The sequence below is a fragment of the Malurus melanocephalus genome, unplaced genomic scaffold, assembly GCF_030028575.1.
Source record: "Malurus melanocephalus ecotype Western Australia unplaced genomic scaffold, MMel_1.1 scaffold_155, whole genome shotgun sequence".
Lineage (NCBI taxonomy): Eukaryota > Metazoa > Chordata > Aves > Passeriformes > Maluridae > Malurus > Malurus melanocephalus.
In genome coordinates this window covers 853,653-877,276 of record NW_026623387.1, presented here as the reverse complement: position 1 = coordinate 877,276, position 23,624 = coordinate 853,653, and positions in this window count along the sequence as shown.

Genomic DNA, 23,624 nt, shown 5'->3' with positions numbered 1-23,624 from the left:
CAGCAATGGAAACTGATAGCAGACTCGCCCTGTGCTCATAAACTTAACCAGAGTCTGTTTAGAGCCYGGGTCTTTAACCTGACCACTGGCACCATGAGCACCTTCTACATCAGCCACAGCTGAGGAGAGGCTTTGTGTGTCCCAGAGGCAGGGGCCAGCCTGGAGTGTTTTGCCACTCCAGCTCAGTTACCAGACTGCTCCAGCAAARCCTCAGTGCCCAGTGTCAGAAACGAGCCATCTGTGGCAAGTGAGTTGAACCTCCTACCAAGCAAAGAGGAGTGAAACACAGTGAAAACTCTGATATTCACTCAACCATACAGTGTAGTGCGTCAGGACTGACATGGGTATGACAGCCTCTCCTTCRCTGAGGGCATTCCAGAAGAATTTTCTAAGATGGCTATAGTAGCAATTGCCAATTTTCTAGCAATAGCAGAAAATGAGACTGAATAATGGGACAATGTTAGTGAATGTGGTTAGCTCTACATCTCCTCATATGTTGTGCAGCTCCCTCACAACTGTTWTGCACATAGACTCTGCAAGTGTAAACCATGCATTGACCTGCTCTCCTCAAACCTCAATGGACTTCAGATAGGATTAATTTTGATACTGGTAATGGACTAAATAATTTACTTGGCCAGCAATAAGAAAATTATCCTACCATTTGTTCATTCAGTTTTAATTCACTGTATAGTTGACATAGAGGATTTTGCAGCACAGAGGTGGAAATATATTCCTAAAGCCTATGAAGGGGATATTTATTGTTTCTCTGCCATAGATCTAAGAAGCCTCACTGCCCACTGCATAGCAGAAATTACAGGCCAGGCAGGGCATGACCCCTATATTGATTTAGCACAAATATCAATGGAGATGCAAGCAGAGTAAGCATYCTGTAGTTTGAAAGTAGAATAAATCCCATAAATATATGTTTTCTAATGGCATGACTAAGAGAAAGAGCCATTTTCTTTCCCCACAATTAGCTGAATTTCAAGCAGTAGCCAGGATTTGAGATGCAGGAAGCTTACAGCTCTGTGCTGCACAGCAGCAATCTCAGAAACACAGTACTTGAATTCACATTCAAGTTACATTGAACACTTGGGAAACTCTTGCTGGAGGGACCAGAAGCTCCTTTCATTTGAAAGCCTATTATCAGTAGAAACTAATAGACAAGCTTCCTTCTAACAAAGGAAGAAGAAAATATAATTTGACAGTGAAATTATTTGTTGGATCTGTGTGCATGAGAGAGGAAGCACAGGACTTCTGCCCAAATAGCACCAATCTTTCAGATTTGTTTCTTCTAATCACTAAGTCTCAAAGTACCCCATGGACATAGGTAATATGATGTAACACAGGTTCTGTGGCAGACTCCAAACAAGAAAACAAATTACTGTCAGATTGTGAAGCTAAACCAAGCACAGTTAATCTCAGAAATCAGTTTACACAGACATCTAGGACAGTGCTTTAAACTCCTAAAGAGACACTGTTTATTAGACTGCAGTTGTCAGGCTTGTAGTTACAGGGCTGCTCTGTATGTTTTATAGGATCTTTTGGTTACTCTATGGGCCGTATTTTTCACAACTGCAGTTCAGCATGATTTTTGTATTGGAAGAGCTGTATAAAACATATGCAGTGAGYCATCCCCTCATACAGACATATTATAACACTTCCTTTTATAAAGCTGCATTAGCCTCATGCCTGCTGACAGGCAACAAGTTGGCAGCACAGCACATAAAGCCAGAACAGGTCCTCTTTGTCACCTCTGCCTCCTCCCACTCTAATTATGCATTGTATCTATTCATGCAACTTGCCATATCTGCTGGCCAGCACCTTGCTGCACTAACAAAGATTTTACATCTTCCATGTTAGAGAAAAGCCTGTTTCAATGTTTTTGGCAACTAATTTCAAAGAGAGTAACAAAGGTACTCTGCTGTAAGATGACTGTTCTAGTTACACCATTTACATTAGAATTAATTTCTGACAGCCCTTCAGACTAAACAAAAATCTGATTTACTATTAGCTGTTAATGTGAATTATTTTTGCTTGTCTCGAGGAAACATCAAGTAGCAGGCACCACACAGTATCAAGTGGCACCAGGAAASCTGAGTGCAATGAAATGACCTCCAAAGAAAGTAAAACAGAAGCCTCTCAAACACATCAGGTAACCGTATCATTAAGTAATCATTTCACTGTACAATTTTACTGATGCWGATACATACCTACTTTGTTTCTTCCTCATTTACCTCTTGGTACAGCAAGATCTGGATGTTCTGCTGATAGTTTACCTTATTAGACAGTACGTTATAATTTTTAAAGTTGTTTTACTAAGCATTTTWAATTTACTATTGTTTTACCATGATAACTTTTAGATTTACACTCATATTTTTCTTTGATGTAACATTTAAAATATGGTTTCAGAAGTATGGAAAGTTCTTATGTATTGCACTGCATCTTGACTAAAGTGAGGGTTTTATGCACAGGTTTCTCCTCACGAGCAAGTTACTCATGAAATAAAAAAGGCTTCTGCACTCACTCAGCAGGACACAGGTAAGAAGTGGCATGAGAACAAAGGCTCACAAATGAGCAATGAAAAATGTCTTTACTTCCACAAATGTACCGYTCTTAGCATACAAACATGAAAACACACACTGCTCCAAATTCCCAGCAAAGCACATTCCTTGACTTSAATGGGACTTAAGAAATGAGTTTAGAATTCAGTATGAAGAGATTACTTTTGCATAATGATGGTCTCAGTTGCTTGAAAGAACTGGGGATTTGATGAATTGTCTGAAAATATAGGCAAATACTAGTGCATGTCTGTACGAAGCTGTGGAAGGGAAGGTTCAGTTTGTCGCTGAAGTGAATAACCCTGCAGAAGAATATGATCCCAGTGTTMAGACACGGCTGCTGCTGCAGTGTAGCCCTTGTACTAGAATTCATGCAGTATATTCTTCCACAGACCTCAGTCACCCTTTAGTCCTGCCACACCACTCAACAATTATTCCATCATCTTCTCTAYGGATTTCTTTTCAAGTGACTCTCTAGACTTCTACAAGGCTAGGCACAATTTTTCTAAGATAACAATGTTTTGTAATTCACTGGTAAAGTCAATTTCCTAAAATGCACGTTGGAGTAAAACCAATCATTTTTATTCTCCTTCCCATTGCAGTAATCAATTCAGCTCAGAACGAAGAGCACCCAAAGACTGTAACAGAGATTTTAAAGCAGCAGATTGAGAAGGCAGCTCAGGAAAAGGCTGYTCCCTCTGACAGAGAGATCACAACATCTGCAAAAGAAGTAAAGGTCTGTATTTTTAATAAGATGGATCTTTCCTTATGCAAATTAGAAGTTAAGACACTGGTCTGCCATGCTGTCCGATTTTCTATTTTGAATAATTATGATTAAGAACTTAACCYGTGAAACTGGTGGGAATACATGGACTTCAGGAATTAAGCTACATAATGCMATATGAAATACATTAGAAGGCTCCCTAAGTACTTACAGTATGTGACAAAAAYATTTCAAGGTAAAAACTTCTGCATTTTCTCCTTCTCTGCTAATACGCTCTTCTTTCCTTGTTTTGAATCTGTAAATATGTATAATTTGTCACTACAGATTCTCAGAAKCATGGAAAATATCACTTTCAAAAGAAATTAAAATGAACACAAGCCACAGCTAAAGTTTGTTCTGCTTATAGTGCAAAGTCTGCATTTATTGCAGCAAAATCTCCAAGACTGCTTAATCATCATTTCGCAAGAATTCCACATTTCTTTTCATATATATTCTATAGTGCAAATAGAACAGCTCTTAGCTGAAAAGATTGGCTTTATGCATTCTGAGCAATAGCTGATAGATTGTGTCTTTCCAGATCTTATTATAATCTTATTGCTTGGATGTTTGCAAGAACTAGCTTTTGTGCAGAATAGAAAAATTGTTTTCTATATTACTATACTTAAGGAAAAAAAAAAAGAAAAAAAAGAAAAAACCCAACATTTTTGTTCCCTAAAGATGGAAAATCTGTACCTGGAAATTACATTGCCTTCAACAGTTCATCTGCTACTGCTACGACTTCAGCAAGCAGACTACAGCAAATCTCTAAAYCAAGGAAAACACAGGATGGAACTTCTACATCTGCAATTATTTGCTCCAGATATATGGAAGCACAGGAAAATTTCCCACTACTCAAGCAAAAGCTCCAATGGAAATGTCAGTAAATTTTGAGTCCACTGGATCATCCAGCTCTCTAACAAAGTCCACCGTGTCCACAGATCTGCACGCAATTAACGTGAACAAAGACATTTATATAAATGTTTACATCCATTATTAAGAAAAGACTTGGAAAAACATTTTCTAGCATTTTATCTGTGGATCTGAAACGTGGACTATGATTTCAGATGCGCAGCAGGCTAGAAATGGCTTTGCCTTCATCATTCATATGTTCACAAGGCCAGAAAAACATTGCTTAGRGTGGCATGAAATCCAGAGTGGAGAGGTCCTCTCTCTAAGATGGATCTGTGAGGAGCAGCCTTTTGTTCCATTTACAGATGATCCTCCAGACAGAGAAAATGCCAGAAGTACTGCAGARCAGGATTCATTACATGAGGAAATGTTAAAATTTACAGCCTGAATGCTTCAGACCCAGCCTCTTGATATGCTGCATGCACATGCTCCAAGCTCTGCAGGACCTATGGACAATGTCCTTGCATTTGGTAGGAGTAGGTGTTGGGGCAGGCATGTGCATGTTTGAAATGCAGCCACTGGACTATATAAACAAAAATCACCCCAGTGAGAAACAAGCATCAGCTGAAACTTGCATCTAAGAAGTTTCTAATGGTGCTATAAACACTCCGAGGTACATGCTGGAAAGAGAATGCAGATAAATTTGAGCCGCTCAATCCAGTGGTTTCCCTTAACTTGCTGCAGACAAAGCCTGAGCTCAAAGAGAAGCTGAGCTTTTCACAGAAGAKTGAAGTATAATATATTCTGAACCTCAGCCATTGTGTGTTACCAGAGAGAGCTTCAAAGCCTGGAGAATGAAGCTGTCCATGAATAAGACCCTGAAAAGAGGCATTACACAATAACACACCAGACAAATGCAGTTTTACCTGTGATCAAAGACCTGGTGGAAATAAAACTCYGGTGTGTAATCACAGTGGAAGAAAACATAAACCATGCTACACACATGGCAAAACAGCTCAAATACAGCCTTGGCACACTCAGGATCCAAAGCTGAAACATCCATTACAAAAATCAGACAAGGAAGATCAAGGTCCCACAAAAGATGCAGGAGCTCGTGTAACACTAGAGCAAAACACAATTTCTTATTCTGAATTTGGTGGCAATGATACCCAAGTAGCACAGAAATAAGATGTAGGATTTCAAATAGATAGMTTTCCATGAAGACCAGAAGACTGAGAAGCTGAACATGCAGAAAGCTGTTGTGAAAGCCTCTAGTTACCATCACATTCATATTATTAGGATTAACACAAACAGATCTATCCTGAAGAATTATATGCAGCAAAATAAAAAAGATGCTAAAACAGATATTACAATCAAAATAGCATCACTGTTGTATTTGAAATGAATTAGCATGCTAGAAAATGTGAACAGAATGTACCTGACTTTTCATGCTTAAAATTAATGCAACATCCTCTAAACTGAAGTAAAATGTTACCTGTATGAAGCAGCTGTAGAGACAAAATAATGCTCATGTTTTGTGCACATCCACTTTTAGTTTAGTAAAATACAAGATGAGACTTAAGATAAAACGAACTATGTTCCAGGGGAGTAACTATGTTCCATGAGTAAAATTAATGAAATGATTTACAAATTGCTATGCAATTAAAAAAAAAATCTGCTATTTCCTGCTGGGTGGTTTTACCAGTTCATAAAGTCCTTGTTGGAATTTAGGCAATAAAACAAGATATCAGAGTCCAGGTTTCACATCACTAAGAACTGGAGCCACTCAGTGTATACTTCAAAGAGGTGAAGCCTGTTACTTGTCTCATGTTAAACTAAATTTTTTTACATACATGAGGTGAATGTGCACATATCATACTAGAATATGAAGTAAACACTGAAAATAAAACATGACTTCTTTCTCAGGGTGCACACATTACTTTAAAATTATATTAAAATAGCATTTAGATTGCAAAGCTATGCATTTGAAATGTAGCAAATATTACATATGCYACTAAAAAAGGARCATCARTGCTYTTCYTTTTTGCATCTATTTTGGGCRCTGAACACGGATGSGATCCTGCAAGAAAACCAGATGTTGCCATAGCTTTAGCCATTTGATGCATGAATCAAATGCTTACACTTGAACAGCTGAGAAAATGGCAGAACAAAGCTAAAGTCTCCTGAACCAGCATAACTCCTGTACAGAGAGCTCTGCTTTGGGATTCCCAGCACTGTRCACCAAGAGAAGGGTGCTGCCTCTGTTCACACTAGGAGCAGAATTAAACATGAGTAGGTTGTGAGCCTGTGAAATGAGGCACAGCCTGGTGGTGATCCAACAATGTACTTCAYGTGGTGGGCTGACTCTGGCTGACAGCTGAGTCCACACCCACTCACCCACTCCCCCACAGCAGCATGGGAGAAAGAATCAAGATGAGCAAAAGCAAGAGAGCCTGTTGGCAGAGGTAGAGACAGTTTAATGGAGAAAGCTAAGCTGGGGCATGAGCAAAGCAAAAAAGGAATGGCTGTCAAGCCACTTCAGGAAAGCAAGGCCTCAATATGCACAGCTGTGACTTGTAAAGACAAGCACCATAGGTCTGAATGTCCTGTCTTTCTCCTCCCTTTCTTCCCTCAGTTTTCATTACTAAGCATGATGCCACACACCATGGAATATCCCTTGGTCAGCTGGGGTCAGCTCCCTTGGTTATGCCTTCTCTTAACTTTTTGTGCACCCCCAATCTACTTGTTTGGGATGGGGCAGGAAGGCAGAGTGGCAGAAGAAGAGACTTTGACACTGTACAAGTAGTAGCCAGCAACAGCTATAACACTGATGTGTTATCAACACCCAAGCCACAAATTCAAAACACCACCACATGGGCCGCTATGAAGAAAATAAATACATTCCAGACAGTCTCAGTATGTTAAAGAGAGCAGTTCCCAGTTCCAGTAGAGTATGAGTTCTTGGTAAGTCAAGCCTCTGGATTTTATTTCTAATCTCTTCTATCTATCCGGCAAATATCAATGACCTCAAGTAGTAGGCCAAGCTTTCCCCAATGTAGACCAATCTTTCAAATGATTTTGTAGGACTAGTCACATGTGGTGGGTTGACCTGCTGCCCCCAGCCACTCTCCCATTTCCCTACCACAAAAAGATAGGGAGAAAGAATAAGCTGAATAAGCTCATGTGACAATAGAAAGAAAGGGAACAATATAAAGACACTTATCAGTTACCTCTACAGACATGGGAAAGATGAATTAATTGCCAATTAAGATGGATTAGATTGTGAGAAACGAACACTACAACACCTCCCTTTCTGCCTTTTTGATAGTCTCAGCTTTACTCCTGACGCCTCTTCCTCCCTCTCCCACCCCCAGCAGCATAGAGGGGATGGGGAATGGGGGGCACAGTTATTCCATACCATTTGCTCTCTGCTGCTCCTTCCTCTTCACACCTTCCCCTTGCTTCAGCACAGGCTCTCCACAGGCCATTCCTTCTAGGAATACTCACCAGCTCCACTGTGGTGTTCCCCAGAGGCTGTAGTGTGGATGACTGCTCCTGCATGATTCTCTCCCCAGGCTGCACAGAAATGCCGGCTCCCTCAGTGGCTGTAGGGAACCTCTGTCGGGGCAYCTCCTCCCCTCGCTCTTCTCTGACCTTGGTGTCCGCAGGGCTGTTGCTGACACTTTTTTCCCTCAGTCCTGGCTGCCTGTGCAGCTTTTTGCCCCCTTTGAATGAGTTTTCTCAGAGTTGTGAGGAGCRTGGCGGAGTGGCCTGGAGCTGCCTGTGCCCAGCTGGGCCTCACAGAAACTGCCCCGCAGCCCCACAGCCACCAGCACCGTGCCRCTCACACACAGCGCATGAGCCACTTCCAACAAGATCAATATTGGCTCACTATTCACTCCTGGAAGTTATTTGGGGATAAAATTCCCTTAAATTCCCTCTACGCTTTTCTCTTCTCTTGCCTTCTGAGGCACAACAYTATCAATTATCCAACTAACTGAAGTAACCATTCCACGAGACAGTTTTCCAGGAGACATTTCACCCTCTTTTCCCCTCCTAATTGCCTTATCTCCTTCTTCTTCTCCCTCTCTACAGTCAGAATACTTATGTACCTAAGAATACCCAGCTGAGCCCTGGTGCTTGGCTCCCAAGCAGTCCGTGTGGAGCRAGTGGGAGGCATGTCTGGAACACTGCACTTATGCCTGCCGGCCTCTCCCTCAGCCTCTTTGGAGTCTAAGCAGAGTCTACATTTGAGACTTTATAATTCATGACCAATAATTCTTGGAGAGATTTTTTTTTTTAATTGGTGGTTTATTCTTTTTGCAAGTTCTACATTATCTTATTTCAGCATTATTCTCAGCTCTCATTATCTATGCTAAAGAGAAGTGGCAACTAAAGCTGTAGTTATAGAATCTGCATCACTTTCTGTCTTCATTTATGAATTGTTATAAAATCAATACCAGCAGGCAAACCACAGAAAGAGTGCTGAAAGGGGCCAAATTTTCTGCTGATGTCCAAGGACATTACTATCATCAGTGTAGATATATTCATACAGCAATTATTTGGTCCACCTTTTTTGTATTTGTCTGCTAATACAATTCAGAGATCAAGGCAGAAGATCAGCAGGGCATTTTTTTCCCCAAGAACAACACCATTATTTCCTTCTGCCCCTTACTGGTATTTTGTACTTTATAGAGAAATCGTTTTCTTTATGTTTGATTATGTTTCATAGAATTAAAAAAAAATACAAAGTTGCTAATATAAATGTAACTATCTTAGTATTAAAATTCAACTGAAATAAGTATCAGGTCTGACAATTAAAATTGTAAAAGTCACAAATAATTATGTCCAGCATACTTGGAGCATATGAGTACACAGTCTGCAGGTTACCATAAAAGGGGTAACCCCTAATGTGCATTTGGCATGGCTAAGCAAAACTTCCTCATCAGAATTTAAGGCATCCACCCCTATTTATTGATTTTTAGATCATGTTGTACATTCAATGATTATGCATACATTATACTCAATTCCACTTACACTGGAAAAACTTTTATAATCCTACCACATTTCACAAAATAATTAGTTATTATAAATAAATGGAAAATATTGTACCTGGTGAAGCAAATAGTCCTTTCAAATGCATGGGTTCCTGCAAAGGGAAAGGTAAGTAGTTTTGAACTTTCGAAATATTACTGTTAGCTGAACTGGAAAATGTTCTGACAAAATGTATGAACCGATACTGTTAAAATCAAATCCTAAAGTGTGGCTTATACTAACTTGTAACCTTTCCATATGTGGCTCTAGAAACTGCCGATTCAGGAGAATGAAACATGCAAACTCTGTCAACAGAGAGTTTACCCCATGGAATGTCTTGTTGCYGATAAGCAGAATTTTCATAAATCGTGTTTCCGATGTCACCACTGTGGCAGTCAGTTAAGGTAAGAAGTGACCGCATGTTCACTCACAGAATTCTGCTTTTGAATATAAATACAGATGGTGAAATTATTTTCAACTGTAGGATTATTTAGCCTGTAGAATGCTRGGTTGACAGAGAGGTATCCTGAGTKTCCCTTTTCTTCAGTGCTCCTAATRTCTGCACTGTGACGTGGAACAAGTCCTTTAAATTCCTTAAAGAACTGTTCCATCCAAGTACTATTCAAATTCTTTTCCAAATTCTTCAGGATATTAATTCCTGCTGACTGTTACAGACCTTCAGGATAGCTCATTAAAGAGATGCAGCAGACACAGAAACTTGGATGGAATTTAAGACATCTGAAACACACCAAATTTTCTTTTCATTTTCCTCGTTCATAAAATGAATTATGATGGTTTTCTGCATTAGGAAATCACCCTGTAACATTTATATAAAATGCAAGATTTATTGCACTATCAGRCTGCAAAGGCCTGTAAAAACAGTTTTGATTTTAGCACATTTCAGATTAATTACACACATTTCCTTTATTTAATTTTGGAGAAAAATCCAAATAAAATTAAACACGAATTTCTATAATTTGCACAAAGACAAAATTCTGCTGCTATTTTGTGGAAAACCTGAGGATTTGGTCTTTAATAAGATGAATAAAAATGGTCCAAACAACCCTGAAGTGCTGTGGAAYATTTCTATTTGAAGCTTATGCTGTACAACAACCAAATGAATTAATGATCTTTCTTAAGTCTCCTTCATTTTGACTTTGAAATGGTATKGGAATTGGCAAGTAAAGATTCTAAATACTTTTTTTTTGGGGGGGGGGGGGGGCTGGGGGGGGAGAGTGAGGGGGGAAAGGGGGAGGCATAGGCTGATTTATGATTTGTAAAATCATAAACCAAATTTTCTTCCATTTGGCAGCTTGGGAAATTATGCATCTCTCCATGGAAAAATATACTGTAAACCCCATTTTACACAACTTTTCAAATCAAAAGGAAATTATGATGAAGGTTTTGGACACAGGCAACATAAGGAATTATGGAATTCTAAAGATCAGCTTAGTTCAAGTGACAGTACTCATGCTGAAGGAACAAATCCCATTAATAGTGTACCTGTTGATCCTAAACCAATTACAGAAGTCGATAAAGACTTGTACTCAGGCACTGAAGGTGCTCATCCTGATATTTTGGATAATAATTTGAAAAAATCCACAGAAAGAGGTAAACTAAAGATGACATGGCCTCCTTCAGCAGATGATCCAACATCTAAGAAAACATCTTCTACTGAAGAATTAGCTAAAGTAAATAAGTCAAAGCGGCCCCCAGAAGGTTTTGCTCAAGAAGATTCTAGTTTACACACAAATAAAGCTCTGGACAACAAAAAAGAACCTCAGAAAAATCACACTGTGATGGAGCAAAATAAAAACAWCACCACAAGTCCACAACAAAATCAACATTCATCCTTTAGCTCTATGTCTGAAAAAGAAGGTACAAATATCAGTAAAGCAAAGAAAAATGAATCAGGCAATAAGGGAAATGATAAGGAAGCTGGGAACCTGCAAGATAAACTGAATAAGCCAGAATCACCAGGGAACAGGGAGCAAAGTGCAAAGGCTATTAATGAAGGTGGTACTGTGATTGTGGATAGTACTGGGAAGAAGCAAGAGAAACAAATTAAAGAAACTCATGATTCAGAAGTTGTACAGGTTACTAACATTGATGATGTAACAGTACAAAAGAATCACAAAGAAAGCAGCTTCAATAACAATAACAATAATAATTATGCCACCTTTACACATCTAAACATTTGCAGACAGGAAACAACTCTCTCAGCTATGTCCACCCCAAAGACAACATTAAGCCATGCTATTTGCACTGAATCACAGCATGCCTTTAAAAAGCTGGACAGTCAGTCTGGAATTGAAGAAATATATGAGATGCATGAACCTCAGGAGAGCTATTCTAGTGATATTCTTGCACATGAAGATGCTGTTACTTCTAAGAGTCTTGCTCAATTTAATAATGATGCCACTTGTCAGAAGTCTCATACTAAGAGCACRTTAGTTTTAAAGAAGGCAACTGGTAAAACATTGCCTGTTGATACTGAGTTGGCATGCACAGGAGAAGAATCAGAAAATGACAAAAAAGACAAACACTTAAATACTATTTTATCTGACACTCTTAAAACATCTTTTGTTAAAAAAGACAACCTGGTTTTAAACTGTGGTCTAATAGACTCTGTAGATATAAGTAAAAAATCCTGCACTCCATATTCAAAAGAACATAGAAATTATGATGCAGAACTGAATTATATTAATGCTTGTCAAGGAAGTGAAAGAATTGAAGTGGCAGAGAATGATATAAACACAAGCTTACATTTACTGAGCTCAAGATATACTGCTGTTCCATCATTCCAAGGCAAGAAAGTMAAGTTCAAACAACTCACTGCAGTTGAACAAATTAAAAAAAAATTAGATTCTGTGATGAAAATTAATAAAACGTCTAAGTGGTCAGCTATGTCTGTCACTCATTATAAAGTATGTAATAAATAGGCATTTCTTCAGTCCACTTTAGTCTCTCATGAAGAATTTAATATCCAGAGATTACATTAAAAAAATACAATTATACCGTGAACTATCCAGACTTCATTCAGGTAGTTTCTATTTAAGGCAATGAAGATGTGTAAAATAATTTCAGTCTGTAATTTAAATTGTTTTTCTACATTTCTGAWCATTGCAATAAATACTTTATTACATAACTGTCCTGGAGAACATAATCCATTTCAATATTTATTATTTGTAACAATTTCAGATGTGAAGCACCTGGTGTGCACAGAGGCAGAAAAAAAATGCTTCCATTGTTTTTTCTAATGTACTATTATTATAACTGAACTGTTGCTCCATGAYATATTGCATACACTTGTTGTGTTAGCTCATACTAGAAAATCTGGGGGTTGGTTGGGATCTTTGGGGGTTGAYCTTTGTTGTTTCTGTTTTTGCAATATCATGTAATACTTAGTTTGAAATGGATGATTATTGAACAGTAACCACAGCTGRCTGGTGAGCAGCACTGCTTTGCTGCACTCCTAGAGCTGCCACTATGGTTCTATCGAGTAAATTCTAACAGAATAAAACCAAACATCCTAAATAGAACAAAAACAGAGTTTGGGGACACTGGGCAATTAAGACTAGTGGTTGTTTCAGTAACTTATTCAAATTCATTTTATCTGAAGCAGCTCTCCAGTTTCATATTTAAAGYTRTACAAACTTATGCAGATCTAGCACYTTTTTSTTTAAAACCTATGCTTATAGATTAACATTTGCTCTCTTAATACTATTCCAGCTTGCATGAAACAGTAACATATCATTTAACTGTTGACAATGCAKAATAATAAAGCACTTTTCAAAGAAGTATTTTGTGAAGTTTTTTTTAATATGAATTTATACATATTGTTCTCCTTAAATAATTTGTGAAATTCTTCATGCAATAACTAGTTWAAGCCAAAGTGTCAGAGAGAAAAGGAAGGATAACCAAAATACATTTTTCAAAATAATTCCTGAAGAACCTCAAAGAGACAGGCATTTGAAATAATTTACAGGAAAGACAGGATGATGTTAAAACAYTTAAGAAATTACTGTGCCTCAGACTTCTAGAGCACTACAACCCAAAGCAGCAAGGTTGTGGGTGAGTGCAATATCCTTCTAAACCTACAGAGAAACACCCATAAACTATACACACACATCAGAAAAGCATAGACAGCATTTCTTCCACAGGATACTTCCTCCAAAGCATTCTCAYTAAATGCAGAAATATAAAAAGACCTCTGAAAATAAATGGTATCAGAAGACCAGCCTTTGCACAAGGCACTCCGATACCACTGTATTTAAGAACGTCATTAAAAAGCATTAGCCTACAGCCACTTTCAAAAATCTTAGCATTATTTCAGCAAGATTTTTCTCTCTGTTACTGCTCCCCCCATTTTGRTGTAACCATCATAATTTGTTTTTAAAATTCCAAGAGATTACTACATGGAGCTAAATGACTGTTTCCTTTTTTGAGTAGATAAAAAACAAAAATTCCTGCAACAAAAAAAATGCTAAGAAAAAAAAAAAAAAAAAAAAAAAAAAACCTCAGAAAAGGCATGCCTGAAGAAAATAAAGGGAATTTGACAATTTGACTGGAATATTTACACTTCTACATTTTAAAATTTTAAATCTCCCCCACTTCCTAAAATTTCTTATTAGATATAACATTAGTTTTGGCTGTGTTAATTAGGAAAGAGGAATTATCTTGAGTGTGAAATGGTGGTGTTTATGTGCACATATGTAGGTGCGATCATATGCAAGTTAATAATTCAAGAAAAACTCAGGTAGCTGCAATATTTATACCTGAAGTACAGTCCTGAGCCATTTGCCATCCTCCTGCACTTTCTGATGAATTTTAACTGGTATACTACAATCTAGAGGATTGACAAATATTAATTATTATAATAAAACTCACATGAAGAAATTAGTGCCCCTGAAACTATCCTTGCACAATACAGACCTTTTAGCTTCCTCCAAACAAAATAAAAAATGAGTCACAGAAAAAGTGTGTTCCTTTTGGCCAGTTAGATATGAYTAAAATAAAAGCGTTGATGAAATAGTAGAAAATAAGCAGGATTACACAGAAATTTTTACTCCCAGAGAGATGATGTAAAGTCAACTTACATAAATGACATCCCATATGGGGCAAATATCTTTGGATAGTCCATGATTGAGATTCTGCTTAATATGGGACAGACACAGAGGTGCAGAGCCTTCATCTAGTGCATTCATTAGCTTTGCATTCTCTCCTCTCAGTGGGTGACTCTTTTCTTTCTCCAGTAGTGAGGATGAATGTTAAAGAAAAATGAGATTATATTGCATAATTATTTGAAGCACAAATTGTAAGGATGACATCCTCTAAAACTTTTCTAGAAAACTAACAGCCATGGGTAATAAAATAGTGCAGAAAAATGTAAATTACCTGAAAATAAATTGAAGTAGAAGAGTTCTTCAGAACTTCAGCCAAAATCTTAGCGTAGAAGGAATAAGACGAGACAAGGCTGGAACTCACCAAAGTGTCTCACACCCTTTTCCTTAGAAGGCAAAAGGGGTGGGAGGTGTCGTATTCCTGAGTCACCCTGATGTATACATACACTGCCACTACAGGAATCACACTGTGRAGAGAACTCATATGGCAGCTGAAAGCAATATTGGGATAAAATCTGTAGCAACCTTATAGGTTTTCAGTAAATTAAACACTAAATGAATACTAAATGCCAAGAAGCCTCATGCATTTTGGTGAAYCCAGATTTACTGCAGCCAAGGAGCTGGTCTTTATTGGTTTAAAAGGAACTAGCACACAATAGAGTTGTACTTCTATGAGGGAAAATTGTTATTCTAAGTTTAAACACCCTAAAGTAATCCTCTGGGCTTTCTAAGTTTTGTTACTTGAGTTTAAATAAYCAATCATCAGTTTGTAAAAGTCTCATTCTGTGAGGAGAAGCTTGGTGGYTCCAGAGAAGAATCCTGGACTGAAYCCCCTATTCTCTCAGCAGGGTAAGTTCCTCTGGCTGCTCCTGGGTTTCATCTCATGGACAGGAATAAACCCATGCCTGAGACAAAGGCATGGAGGGCACAGCTGGTCCATTTCTAGCTCAGCTGCAGCCAAACACCTTCAACAGTGAAACTGCACTGAAATGAAACTTTCCCACATCATTATTTAGTACAGGAGATTTGCAGTCTGAGAAGTGTATTTTCATGGGGTATTATTGGCTAGTGAAGATGTTCTACTGCTTTTAGGACACAGCAGGGTTCACGTATYCTTCCACACTGAAAAGCACCAATTAGAGAGATTAAAGAGCCTGATTTAATGGCTGGGCCAGCACTGGATTTTAGAGGACTTCTAAATTTGCAGTCCCTTTGCAGCTTCGTTTACATAATTGGCACAAAGACTTACTTAGAGCTACTTAAATGGTTTTTATAGGTGCAGCATATCATCTAATCCTTTGAAGTCTTTGTAGAGTCAGGAGCATTCTCAAAACTCKTAACAAGACCTAAATAATGCTTTGACTGTACAGCTGAAGTGGACTGTCCTAGGTGGGGGACTTGCTGAGARCAAATGCTTGATTACTTCAAAAAGTGTACACACACACCTTGTCCATCTTCTGTTAAGTGTTTATCTCCTCCATACATCTCCATAGGTAGACGTACATTGGTTATCTTAAATGACACAGTGCTCAGGGTGGACACTCAAACCATGCTGAGGATCTGCCTCATTCTAACACAGTATTTCTTGAAAAATGTCTCCCATAAATAATTATAGTTCATGCCTTATTTTCAAAGTGCAAGGTAATTATCAGAATTACTTATAAAAGATTTGGGTCACTTCAGTCAAGTATGCCTCCAGCTGTTAGGTATAATTGCAAAAACATTAACTACCCTGGGTACACTCACAAAAACAGGAAAACATGAAGACAAAACACAGATTAAAGCCTTTKTCTCTTTTCATGCTTTCATCCATTAAGAGGCACCTAAGTTAAATCCATTGGGTAAATTTTATTGACTTTCACAAACAGCATTTCACCTTGTATGTGGGTTGCATTTGATGATTTTGACATGAAAAGCATTTTTAAATGTTTTAAAGAGAGGATTTGTGTTTAAATGGGCTTAGAAACATAATCAGACTGAGCTTACTTTTGGGCTTTCTAAAACAGTAAATTACAATTCAGCCATGAAAGATCTGAATTTTTCAGAATAGGCCTTAAACAAAAAAATAAGGCAGCTCTGTACTGTACTACTTTGGGGAAAGAGGAGAAAAATCCAGTCTTACCTTGCCATGCACCTGTTTCCCATTGCTCCCTCATGTCCCCTCTCTTACTGTAGGGTATGAGAGAGTAAGAAAGAACAAGGTCTTCTCAAACTCTTAAAAAGAAAGAAAAAGGTCGATTAAAAATAAAATTTATTTTTAATCTGACTTTCATTAACCAAGTACATCATAATTTTACTAAAAACAAACGTGAAAAGTCTATTACACGTTTCAGCAGGTGATTTTCAAAAACCTGTTTAAAAAACAAATCTCAAAGCCTTTCAACCCATTTTACCTTTTGGCTCTCCACACATCAGGAGCCATTTAAAATTACTCCTATACTGATGAAATTATACATGAAACAGATGCTGACAAGGAATTATGTCCTATCACAACAGATATCTGTCAAAGAGCCATTCCTTCCCCACAGAAACTGCATATTCCAAACTAAAAAGAAGGCTGGTTTTCCAGTCAACCTTGTTATAGAGGAAAAATTGACCAAAACCAAAATTTCATCATCAAGAAAGTCACCTCTCAACAATAAAAAAGAGAGATTAATTTTTAGCATAGAAGATGAAATAATTAAAAACTTAAAGAGGGAATGAAATTATAGCTGTACCATTAGGGGATAGAACACTAAACAAAGTACTTTGATATAATGCTTGGTAAATTAGAATGTCATCTTAATTGTAATACTGGTGCCCATATTTTAATAAAAATAATAACTAATGTATATGAAATACCCTCTTACCACTTAAAATATGCTTCCAGTTTCTCTCTGTAATCACAGTTATGATCTCTCCAGGACATTAGACAAAAAGGAAGAAATCAATAGCTATAAAGTCAGCTATTATATAGATATACACACAAAAAAAAATTTGCCGTTCCAATCTTAAGAGGTTTTGTACAGCTTTTCATGGAAATAGCACATAAACAGTGTCATATACTGTTTAGAATATTTTTTTCTTTATTATCTCCTATAAAGTGCTACTTTGGTAGGTCAGTACTCCTATTCTGAAGGCTACAGACTGAGTCTTGGTGGCTTTGACTGAGGAAACCATTTTGCCAAAGTGAGCAGTGGTTCTTAGGTGCCTGGAGGAAAGATAATGAAAAGTTGCTTTAACAGGCTCTGGCAGCTATCCATGCCAACTGCATGCCATGAAACAGGAACAGCATGGATTCAGCTTCTGGGGCCAGAATATGAAGCCTAAATTGTTTTTTTTGCAAAATGAAGCATTAAGACAAAAACTAAGAATATCTTTATGTGTTTCTGGAGGCATTACAATATAAACATTTGGCTAATAATRTATGGCAAACCATATTTGAAAACACTAATGTTATAACTAACATAGTGCAAGTGCACCAATATCTTAATTTTTTATTTTTAGAGAAAGTGCATGTRCACTATAGGAAAGAAAGGAAAATGAAGAAAAAAGAATAGGGATAATTTACCTTATTTGTGTAAGAAAACTCAGCTTTATAAATGTTTTCCAAATACCTTCTAACCAATTAGGTGAGGTTTGGATTAGTTGYCCAAACATTTATGCTCTGTGATGACATTTCAAGACTACTGCAGCACTCCAGAAAGCAAACAATTTTCTTTAACCAGCTACAAATTTAATCAGAGACAGAAATGTCATAGCACGGATAGCTTTTTTTGACATGAAGACCTGGCTACACAGGAAAGATGACTAAGAAATGAAACTCTGCACCTCCCGTACCTTTATTAAGTTTGTTCAAATGCGTATGTACATGTGTTACTATATTTACTAATACCTATGATATAACAAATTCATCATTATGTGGCCATAATTTCTAAAAATTAATCATAATTCACATTGTCACGATACAAGGTCAAAGAGACAACCTTAATTCTACCATYAACCAACATCTGAGTGCTTTAATTTGAAACTTTAATATTACTTTAATATATTTGCTGGAGACATACTTACATTTGTGCCAAACACAAGTCAAGTGGTTGAGTTCCGGAAATTCAAAATCTGGATCAACTTGAAAGTTATGAAAGCTGTTAAAGACCAGCATCAAGAGATCATGCTTTATGGACTTATAAGTTTTAAAATATTAGGGGTAATTTCTCCCCCTTTTCAAGTCTTGGAATGATAAAAAAAACAAAAATAAAACAAAAATAATAGTAATAAAAAAAACCAAAAACCACAGAAAAATACCACCCTAGAAATTTCAAGAACTTTCTACAATGACTTTTCTATAACATACATTGAATGCTTTGCCGGAGCAGAAAAAAGCCCACCAACACTTGTCTGGAGTGGTTTCTGTAAATAACACACCCTTACTCAAGCTAAGCTGTAATGTTMAAATCTATGCATTATTCTATCCTACACAGGCAGGTGTTTATTTTAATTGTGGGAAAATGTAATGCCTTTCTAGTAATAGTGTTGCATACTTGCCATTTAAAAAATGCCACTTTTGATTGCTTATAATTTTGTCTGATGTTATCTGTCTGGGGAGAAGCTTTCTGCACACAGGAAGAGACAGAGAGACTGATTTAATTTTAGAGCTTTACCAAAAAGACTTCTTCCATTTCCTAGAAGAATACCTGGTAGGAGCATAGAATTTTGCCCATGCGAAAAAATATCTTTCAGGTGAATAAACTCAAATCAATCTATTGCCTTAACTTTGATACGGTTCTATTTTGACCACACTTGCAATATATCTTTCAATTTCAACACTTCACATTATRTTTTTATGGTAGAGATTGTGTCCTGGTGATATACAGCCAGGAGAATATTTTTATTAGGACTTCTTTCTGAATTGGTGCAGCAGCTAGAAGATAAATTGGAGACTGTAATCAATAAAGCCTGAGGTAATATTTTTAGTAATTCAATAAATCAAGATATCGAATAATTGTGCAAGTARCAGGATTCATCCCTTCTATGCTCTGAATAAGGTAACAATCCCAAGAAAAACAGTGTGCAATWACAAAATTGAAGACTATACTAGATTGCTTTTGAGTTCAGTCATTCTCATTTCCAAACTCAATGATCTTTTAACATAATATATGAATATCGTGTCTGTATGGATATAAATATATAGATACTCACATATACATAAGTAGAACCACAAGCAATCAGTAAATTACTGTAACTCCAGCTGTGTATATATAGAAGTAGGAAGCTCAGCACCACTAAATTGCTGCATAATGTGGTGGCTTCACTGTTTTCCCCCTTACTCTTTCTATCCACACACTCCACATATTTTTCCTTTGGTTGCTCTTCTACTATCATCAAAAGCTCTTCAGGACTGAGACTTTAGACAACCTTTTCTTCCAGATGATAGAAGAATCACACAGCTAAGTATTCCTGATACAGTTTTTTTTTTTTTATCTCTGAACAAATTTTGGTACCAAAATCCTCAGTGCCTTAGTGAGCAGACATCCTCATCTATGAGGCTGCCACTACAGGAACAGAAACGTGAGTAATTTTTCTTCAGATGTTCTTCCCTGAAAATAAGGGTACCAGAAACAGTCCTGTGTGTCAATCATAAAATAGTCCCTGTGATGATAACTCCAAGCTTTGCAGTCCTCACACCAGGGAACATGAATCCTGTACTCAACCCTGTACTCAGGCAGCTGTGTACTTGAAGAAAATGGAAACTAAGGACCAGTCACATTGCACTGGTTGCGTCCTCTTGCTGGTAAGCARTCAGATGATACAGAACCAAGCTCTCTAGTTTATGAGCAGCAATTGCCAAATCATCCTCCAAGAGGATGAAAAATGGAAAAAAAAGAAAATTGCATGCAAAATTATAAAATAAGTGAAAACATTAATCATGATTAAACAGAACCGCATTGATTTTTGCCAGCTGGATTCAGCCACTGACTGTGATGTGAAGGCTCTTCTCTCTTGGTTAACCCTGCTGAGAGCCAGATTAATTTTTTACAATTAATTTCTTAGGTAATAGCGCAAATATTTGTCAAAACAGTTGATCCACCATAAAATTAAATATGGGGTGGGGAACAAAAACTCTAATGTGTTTAAAACAAAGATAAAAATACCCAAATTGACTGTACCAATGGAGGGGGAGAAAAAAGGTTCTTTATTTGAACTGGCAACTCACGTGAAGCAGAATTGCTTGGATCTGAAAAAAGGCTCCACCACCCATCTATTCCTCTACACAAAAGGCCTATCTTACATCACTGTTCAAAGCAGTTGCAATTAAATATATATTTATGGAATCTTTAAATACTTCTAAGTATATTCATTATGTTCACTGTGACATTGCTCTGAAGGACGCTATATAAATGGAAGCTGTGCTTACAAGTGATCACTGAAGATAAACAAATATCTTCAAGGACTCGCTCTGCACACAAGGGAAGTTGYCTTGCTTTGTTTACGGGGAGATTAGCTCCCTCCAGCTGACATAACACCTGGGAGATAAAATAACAAAAGGAAACGCTTTCTCAGGCAGCATGAAATCAGATACCAATGTACATGGGATCTCCACAAGGGAGCATGAGGGGGCAAGTGTTTGGGGGCAAGAACCCTTTATAATTTTCTTTATTTACCTATAGCACAGAACTGTGATTTGCATCGCACAGCATACATGATAGTAACAAACGGGTTGCTAAATAAGGCTGAATAATGCCAGCAGATTGTAACACATTTAGAAATAAATAAATAAACATTCCTCTCCCAAATCTACAAAAGCAGTGCTGCATCCATGCATCAGTGAAGTATTCAAACCCTACGAGAAGGGAGGAGTGAAACMATGTTTATCTCTAAGACCTTATTTTACAATTTGATGTAAAAGATCTGCCAATACAGCACACTTCAGTATCACAGTATTGGTCCTCTCAAACCCGAGGTTAAAGACTAAAGGATAGACAGCAACTGTATTTCTTTTTTTTGTAAAGTAATTCCAGGAGTTCCTACYATCTACCAGAGCCCCCAATGCCAGCACTAAGCCCACAATCCACAACTTGTTGGCTCTCTTAACAGCTAAAACAATGAYTTTAACAGCTGTTATTCCTAATTTTTGTCACCTCTGTTCATACAGGACAGAAAGATCTCCTACTGCCAGAGCTGTATGGAAATCACTTACACTGTTTCTGCTATGAATACGAGGAGCTCAACTGTGTATGTCCTTTAGTATTTTCAAGAGTACTACATTGTTTTTCAGAAAAAACTGTTGAACTCTTAYGGGACCCTTCCCACTTTAACAAAGAGTAAAAACCTGATACCTTTTCTTAAGTATAAAAAAATACTATTATCTATGTACTTTCTCAAGGCTTGAAGTAGATCCTCAATCATAAAACCAATTTGCTAGAAGGACATCTCTGACTGAGATGTTGCATGATGTTTGAGCACATAAGCATTTAAAAYGTTTCTCGTTATTTGATTCCAAACAAAAGTGGGTATATTGAGTCTTCACAATGGACACAGTAAACTCAAATGCCTCATTGCCATAAAAAAAAGTGAACTGTGGTTCACACTCAAGTGAGTGTGAGATAAAGGACATGACTTTCAGGCTGTTTAACAGTATTAGCAGTTCTGAACTCAGCACAGGTGAGGGTACCTGCATGTGGTACAACTAAGCAAAGACTCCTGTCTGTAAACAGTATAAAATATTAGTATTAACAATATTTCATTAAGGACTTAATATACAATTGATTATGACCAGATTAACTTGATAGGTTACTTAATTTCAGAAACCTTKCTTAACTGGTATGAACTACAATRGCAAGCCACTAGGAATTAATAAACRTCCACACCCTTTCAAATCAGCAAATAAAGTACAAAACTAAGCAAGTGGTTCTACTTGACAAGCAAATTCCAAAACAGTGGGTAAAGACTATCAGGAAAATTAATCCACAAGCACCAGAGGTTTATGTCCAAAAAGGAGACAGAGGAGTCCCGCAACTTTATTCATGAATAAAGGGAGAGGTCATGGGCATTTCCCACGGGGTCTCTCAAATTCATAGAGGACGCAGCCTCTTTTTATCCTAATGTCCTGGCCGCAGTTCCCTCTCTCTTTCCCCACTGGCTGAGGTGTTTGAGAGGTACAGGCTCCCTGAAACGCCTGATGAAAACCCCCTTCTATCATACATTGTCCCCTTTCAATATACATCTCTGTGTCTCTGCTCTTGTACTCTATTATCAGTCTGGGGTAAGTCAATCAGTGGAATTCCCATGGAAATCCTTATTGTTTCCTTCTATCTCCCAGTATCAGCCTTATCTTATCCCCAGAGTCAGAGTTTGTTTGTAAAGACACTCCCTTCTCATTCCTTTCAAGACCATCAACACTGAAAAGARCCCAGCAGTAAAATACATTTCTGAAATGTTTTCAAGCATTTCACCTGGCTTTTTAGACAGATGGGAAGAGAGGGAAGAGACATTTATTCTTAGCATAACTGAAATCTTTAGAGTCTAATAATTACTAGTTATAGAAAAAGAGTAGTAATGCAGCTGAAATTGTTGTACTTTCCTGCTGTTACATTCCACCTTCCCTGCTCCCCTGGATCTCTTGATCAATTTCATTCCACATTAGTGTGACGGGGTGACAACAGTGACTTGTGAGCATTTAGAGTCCTTGGCCAGGRAAAGTATGATGTTCAGGTTTATCATTTCTTCTTCCTCCTCTAGGCTCCCCTTAAGATCATTTTTATCTTTGCTAACACACTTCTCTACCTYTCACTTTCTTCACTGGTCTGCAGCTCTAATTCTACACCTCAGTTTAGTATTTACCTTTTAGATAAGTCGGATACTCTTACTTTGCAACCTCCAAACCCACTTCTGTCCAGCTCCAGGCTTGCGTTTCTTTAAGTGACCGCGGGTGACCTGTTCATCACCACAGGCCTGCAGTACCAAGCCYATGCCCCTTTCCTTACTGCCTTATGCCAGTGATCCTCTACCATTCATTCCAGAACTTCACTTCTCCAGGGCCTCCRATACCCTACCAGACTCGTACACCTCTACCTTACACCACTGTGGTGAGCACACAGAGGACCTTGTTCCACACAAGAATAACAGCAATGCAAAACTATGGATGTGCCACACAAACAGAAGTTCCAAACAAGCACCTTCTCCACTGGCAAAAATCGCACTACAGCTGCTCAGTTTAAACACAGGTGCGGGCAGGTGCGGTACGGCCAGGGGGACAAGTTCTCAGGCCTTGAAAACTCAGTGCCAAGCCCGCAGCGCAGTGACAGCCGCGGCGAT